Source organism: Thalassophryne amazonica, chromosome 14 (genome assembly GCF_902500255.1).
Source record: "Thalassophryne amazonica chromosome 14, fThaAma1.1, whole genome shotgun sequence".
In the NCBI taxonomy this organism is placed as follows: Eukaryota; Metazoa; Chordata; class Actinopteri; order Batrachoidiformes; family Batrachoididae; genus Thalassophryne; species Thalassophryne amazonica.
Genome location: NC_047116.1, coordinates 82258879 through 82266224, shown reverse-complemented (window position 1 = coordinate 82266224; position 7346 = coordinate 82258879). Strand labels below are relative to the sequence as shown.

At 39.3% G+C, this 7346-nt stretch overlaps 1 pseudogene; it reads right to left on the bottom strand.

Moving 5' to 3' along the window:
* Positions 1–1432: 1432 nt before the first annotated feature.
* LOC117524515 lies at positions 1433–2293 on the bottom strand (annotated as a pseudogene).
* Between the last annotated feature and the right edge of the window lie 5053 nt (positions 2294–7346).

The window sequence follows — 7346 nt, the reverse complement described above, 5'->3', positions numbered from 1 at the left end:
CAACAAGCTGAGCGGTCCTTGAGAGATGAATCTGTAGCCTCCCCTCACTGAAACAAAACAAAGGTCCAGTCGTTTACCATTACGATTCAGACAAGTCACATATTGCGAAAAATTACACAGCAATCTCCCTGGCTGACAGTGACTGAAATCGCCCATAACAAGAATTGGCGCATTAGGGGACAAAGCCTGCAGCCGCAGCATGGTCCTGGCTATAGCCTGGGTAGCTACCTCAGCATTAGCCCTTCGATGAATGTAAACAACTGTTACAAATAACTGTGGAAATTCCAGAGGTGAATAACAAGGCCAAAGAGACACCGTGAGGAGTTCAATGTCGGGCGTACACAGTGTCTCCCTAACAATCACCGTGTTACGCCAGTTTTTATTGACATAAAGGCAAACTCCTCCCCCTAGCAATTTGCTTGTGGCAGAGGGGTCTCTATCCAGGCCGAAAGACTCCCCAAAGCTGTCTAATTTCAAATCAGACTGAAGGTCTTGTTCTTTGAGCCATGTCTCCGTTAAGGCAAGAATACAAGCACTTTTGTACTCTTCCACGAACTTGACGTTCGCATGGAGTTCATCAATTTTATTTCAGAGTGACTGGACATTAGGTAAAATGATCGTAGGCAGAGGTATCAGATGGAGGCCTTGTCTCTTTAGCCTTTGGCGCATGTGGTGTCCAGCATAATTTTCCACTGGAAGCTCAGGACGGATGATCTCCGCGGGAAATGTCACCATGGGATCCACAGTACCAACAGCATTATACTGTAAAAACAGGAAGAATTCACGGCTGTACCGTGGTTCTCCAAGTCCACAACAAAAGTGACAAGACAGCATAAAGAGTAACAGGAAGATCATCATCATACCCCGGTGAGTCATAGCTTTTGCTTTCGTAACACTCCAAACCAATAAATTCAATATAAGACGAAAGTGAACCACACAATACTACAACACGCTCACACGCTGCTGGTACCTGTCGCAATTACCAGCGCCATCCCGATATGACACTTTTTTTTCTTTACAAGAATGCTGCTTTATTCAATTCACTGAGCACACGATTTGCTTAAAATGCCGTGAGGCTGTGTGGCGTTGATGTCCTATGTTAAGTAAAGGCTTACAGACATAACCGTGTGTTCCGTGACTCTTTCCGATGATTTGACAGCATTTAAATGCATCATTTCTGACAGTGAGAAAAAGATGAAATGAAGAGGACGTGAATAAAAATTGTGCACAGCTACAAACAAGACATTCCTGTGCATCAAGGAGCCATATTGTTACATTTTTTTCTGATCAAACAGTCATGTGGCAAAGACTAGCTGCAAAAATGGAGTGCAAAACACCTGAGGACTTTTTATGTTTTAATTTCCATGGTGACATTAATTTACCCATGTGGATAAAAGTAAAGATTTTGCTTTCATCCAGTAGACATTAGGGTCTCGTCCACACTCATCATAGCACCGGCATTATCAAACTCCCCACAATAGTTTGGTGCAGAGAACAAAGCCATGAGCTGCCACTTTGAAAAAACTCATAACCATCCTCAACAACCTGATGGGCACAGCAGATCAAATCCAGATCATGTTTGTGCAAGAACTTGGAGACCACCTTTGACCCAAAGGTAAACAATATGCCCTGGTCATTCTCCCCCCAGCTCAAAACAACCTTGTCCGGCTCAGACCAGAGAAGATCTCGCAGCAGACCCTCGTCGGGCACATCAGTGGAATGCATGATGCACCTGAACTGCTCCATGGACTGAAGGTCAGGTGACAGTCCTCCATAGCAGCAAAAGATCTTTATTTTTTCATCAACAATGGCAGCAATGGGGAGGCAGTTAAAACAGTCTGTAAATGTTTTCCAGAGTTTTATGTTGTATCTTCTTTTACACTCATCATAGATATATTTTGTTGATTGAAGCACACTCATGGTTTCCCCTCTGTAGGAAGAAGTTTCCAGGGTATTTAATTTTGTAAGCCAGCAGGAGACAGATGGTTTCCAGAGACTGCTTTCCTCGGTCCATATAGTCTCCCAAAAACAGGTAATTGCTCTCTGGAGGAAATCCCCCGTACTCAAAGAGCCTCAGCAAGTCATAGTATTGCCTGTGAATGTCCTCACAAATCTTGAGAGGAGCTTCAAGCTCCAGAAAAATGGGTTGACTGAGGAAGATCTCCCTTGACTTAAGGGATAATCCACGAATCCCATTTTCCTGTAGCTGCACATTTTTGCCCGGCCTTGCTCCTCTGACTTATAAGAGACGTTGGATGATACTGTCTATTTTGAGTTTGTCAACATCAGCCATTACTGCACTTGTCCAGATAATCTTTCACTGAGGCTGGTGGTGAGCTTGGGAGTGTGCTTTGCCATACTCACCACACTAGGGACCTGCCCTGGCAGCCATCCAGGCAGATCACTGGTCCATCCCTAACTACTGAAAGTGTCAAGCTCTGTGTCAAAGCCAGGTGATACAGGTACATCCTCATGGCTTGCTCCAGTTGCTGGAATTCTCAGCATTGAGGCTTCTATGTATGTGATAGATTTTGCTCAGGGAAGTTCATTTGCCTGATATACTGTAATTAATGTTCCCTCACAATGCAAGTAGTACATTTCATTTAAGATTCCCAGAAGAGCCACTTATTTGACAAAGTATTTACAGTAGTACATGAAGGTTCTCCAGAGAGACCTTGTACCAAAGACATTCATTCATCATTGCAGTCACTGGATAAAGTCCAAAGACCAGAATTACTTTAAATTGACTGCATTTATATAGCACTTTTCAATTTTTACTATGATACATACACTTTTCTTTCCTGTATATTTGACATCCTTGACCATGAAAACATACCACTAGAACTTGGAATCACTTTTATGTCTTTATTAGTTCAAAGGTTATTGTATAAAAATGATTTTTTCGGTAATGGCGGTTTTCTTCTTGATCTAGCTCCATAACATTTGAAGCTACATCAAATGTGATGACACCTTACTGAATTTGACTATGTTACACCCTAATTTTTTTCAAGCCTTTCTGCCTTGTTTTTGTGGAGTTAGAAACTAGAATGTCAAAATTCCCCCTATCCCACAATGGTGAAGAATCCTTTAAAAAATTCCTGGATCTGGATCGTGATCTGGATCACCACTAAAATTTAATCACTTGTTCCTCTTGTCATTTCCAACCACTCCACAAAATTTCATCAAAATCCTTTCAAAACTTTGAGTTATCCTGCTGACAGACAAAAACATTATTTTTGTCTCTTTCTCTAAAATTGTATATAATAATCATTAAATTATTAATATATAAACAAAAATAAATTTAAGAAATATTACAATTTGAAAACAATTGAACCCGAACATGATGACAGCTGCAACTGCTTAATGCTAACTTTTAACATTGAAAACACCATAGACATGCTAACGCGTTAGCATCAGGATCCGGATTGTGATGCTAAATTTAATCACTTGTTCCTCTTGTCATTTCCAACCACTCCACAAAATTATCAAAATCCGTTCAAAACTTTTTTGAGTTGCATTTTTGAACAAATGCGACCAAAAACATAACCTCCTTGGCGGAGGTAATAATGTATATTTTTTTCTTTTAAATGAAAATGTCCCTTCATGGACAGCGACATGATGTCTCCTAACCGGGCAAAATATTGATGAAGTACCCGGATGTTAATGCATTTTCATTGGAGATTCGCGACTGAACACACTGAGAAAAATGCTCGCAAAATACGTGTTAAAATGCCATCTTGACCTGCATATCGAGCCAGTAAAATTAAATGACATTAAATTGTGTCAGGAAAGTATTAAACTTACTCTGACACACATACATTCCCAAATATTAGTGTTGAAAATTACACAGATCTGCGCTGTTCAAGCTGCTGAGCTGCTGCTGTTCAGCGCAGTGCGGCTGCTAAAACCATTACAATACATTTATATACATATTATATTTTTACACAATTATCCTTTATTGACCGAGTTTCATTCATGAAGTCAGTGGTGTGGGTACACATCTCTATGTGTGGGTGTAACGGTGAGTGGCACAGCGCGGGTCATTATAATCTCATTATTTTAAGGTGCAAGTTTTTAAAAAAAATCCCCAGTCTTGTCGAACAATTTTAATCACTAACGACAAGTATTTTAACTAGACATTGGTGTAGCAGTGGAAAATATCAACTAGACATAAGTGAAGAGTTAATGGTCCGTGTCATCGGGCGACACAGGTACGGCAGGAAACATACAGCTGTTTATCATTCAAATACCACGGACAAAGTGAAAAGAACCAAATCCACTTACTTATGGAAGGAAATATTGTCTCCCTTGTTCCTCCGTTCGTGGCTTCGCCAACATGCGCAGCTTTCCGGCATATTCCACCTGTTTCTTGAACTTCTATGCACGCAAATCACTAACTTGCCCAGAATTAAAATGGTGACCACGCCTCCTTACTGACAGTATTTACTTAATGGTTTTCATTATGCTGTTCTTATTTTGACAGTTCAATAAGTGGACTGATATGTTAAACATGGTGCAAATGCTATGTGAAAGACTAAAGTAAGATAATTTTATGTTTACTGAACAAGTAGTAGACTTTTTTTTGTTTTGTATATTGTTCTCCAAGCCACTTTTAATTACAAATTCATCTGCACACCACCTGAGTTTTCATTATCCTTCATTTGTTTGGCATTTTTTGTTGAAAATTTAGCAGGTGAACACTGGGTGTGTTTAAAACAATATTGTGAGTGCTCTTAATTCATAATGTGAAGTAAAACAGAACATGCCATGTAAAAGAAAGTTTTATTTTTGCTTAATAAACTGTACTATGTGGTCAAGACTATTTATATTTAGTTTCAATGTCTGTATTAGCATATTTGATATTGGAGTAATCCAGAAGTAATTGAAAGTAATCAAATTACATTACTTTAATATTATGATACTTGGATTACGTTACTGACTACATTTTTCAACATGTAACTAGTAACTGTATCGGAGTACATTTTTAAAGAAACCCTCCCAACCCTGCTTACCATCTCATCTGACAACCCAATAAATCTGTTTCTGGTCAAACCTGACTGACAGCCTATGTTTATTCAACAAATGAGCCATAACATTGTAATCAATCACAGGAGAAATACATAATATTGATTGCCTTGTTATAATGGCATCTGCCAGTGTAATTGTATTTGATGTGTTGAAACAGGAAACACTGAAATTCCTAAAGATTTGACTGACTTTGACTGACTTTAAACAGTGATGACTAGATGGCTAGTCAGAGCATCTCCAAAAGTGCAGGTGTGGGAAGTTCTCCATCTGTAGTGATCAGTACCAACTAAAAGTGGTCCAAGGAAATAAAACTGGTCCAAGCTGGCAAAAGGTCATGGGTGGCAAAGGTGCATGAGTGCACATGGGAAGTGAAGGGTGGCCCTTTTGGTCCAGTCCAACAGAAGAGTGACTATAGCTCAAATTACTGAAAATTTAATATTGTATCTGATTAGAAAGGTCTAGTAGAGTCCATACCTTGATGAGTCAGGGCTGTTTTGGTAACAAAAATAGGATGTACACATTATCTGGGAGGTGGTCACAATATTATGGCTGATCATTGTAAGTGTGATGTTATTAAGTCAACATCAAAACTCTAAGATACTGTCCATGGTGCTTATGTGTGTGTGTGTGTGTGTTTAACACCAACATTAGATGGCTATACTATAAAGCAAGCTCAACATCACCAGGATATCTTGTAACGGCACCTTGACACTTGTATGAATTTGATACACGCATTGCAGCGCAATTCATCATGCCAAAGCACCCCACTTTGACCCGCCTTTGTCCCGCTGAACACCACGTTTTGCCCCACTTCACGCAGCACTACATACAATAATAATTTTGTAGCCAGTGACACATTTGCTTGGCTAATGAAACCATTCTCTCATCGCTCCCAAAATTCCAAAGAAATTATCTGCAGATTGTCTCGTGTATTGTGTGGTGGAAAATGCATTTGGGATGTTGTCTCAAAATTTGTTTATATATATATATATATAGAGAGAGAGAGAGAGAGAAAGAGAGAGAGAGAGAGAGAGAGAGAGAGAGAGAGAAATGGATTGTAAAACAGCTGCATTTGCATTGCTTCTTGTGAGTTAGATAATGTATCTGTAAAGTTATGTTTATCATAGATGTAGCATCTTGTCATAATCGTTCAGATGCCCTGTGCACAGTGACAAACAGTGTTTTCAAATAGGTTGTACAATGTTCACAACTAGTTCATGCAAGTGGCACAAAATTACAAAATGAATGCGTGCCAGAAATTTGGAACATTTCAAAGTTTTCTTTGCATATTGGCCCACAGCCGCACACAGTTCATGCACAGTATACAACAGTTTATGATGTGTTTACTCATTGGCACGCCATATTGCGTCCCAGTGCTCAGATCAAATTTGTGCAAGTGTCAGGGTGCCTTAAGCTGTCTCAACAAATCCTAAAGTCATTATCAGAGCTAACTGGGACCATGGCAGTGATTATCAGATTGATTAACTGACCATGGCCTTCTGCTTAGCAATGTTGATTTGGACATGGCCCACATACACCTGCACTATGCCCGTTCAAGCCAGCCATACACAACATGATGTTATGATGAAATATTTTCTTATCAATGTAATGCAGAATTCCAACATCAAATCAGAAAAAAAAGGGATGTATGGGAGAAAATCAAAACAAAACAGTGATTCTTCAATTTGTTTTTGTGTACCAGTATTGGCTTGGAAAGTATTCTGCAATGGAGTCACACTGTGATGACACTAACAGGTGTTACCTAATTTGTCACATAGCGATGCAAAGGGACACAGACAGAGCATCAAAATGTGAAAAGTGTAAATGTGTAGCATATGCTCAAAAGCCACATTAAATATATATGTAGCCTGATTTAGTTCACTGATAAGAAATTGTTTTGTATCAGACGGGACTTGACTTTAACATCTGTGCTGTAAAGTGGAGAACACAATTCTCCCTCCTTGTCTGTATCCATATCACCCTACCAGGTTTAGTTGTAGATTTAGTAGTAGTAGTAGTAGTAGTAGTAGTAGTAGTCAGGGTTGGGTAAGATTACTTTGAAATGTAATCCAAAAGTAGTCAGATTACAAGTAATCCAAATGTATGTACGTACAAGTACATACATGTAATCCACATGTATTCTTTCAAAGTAATCCTACCCAACCTTGGTAGTAGTAGTAGTAGTGGTTTGTCTTGCTGAAGTCCAGAAGTCTCATACTGTTGGACCTGGCTCTCCTGAAAACCATCCTTATGAGACAAATACAGAGAAGAAGTCTTGCCTTGTTTGTCTGTCTTCCTTTATTCTCCACTTTATTCTC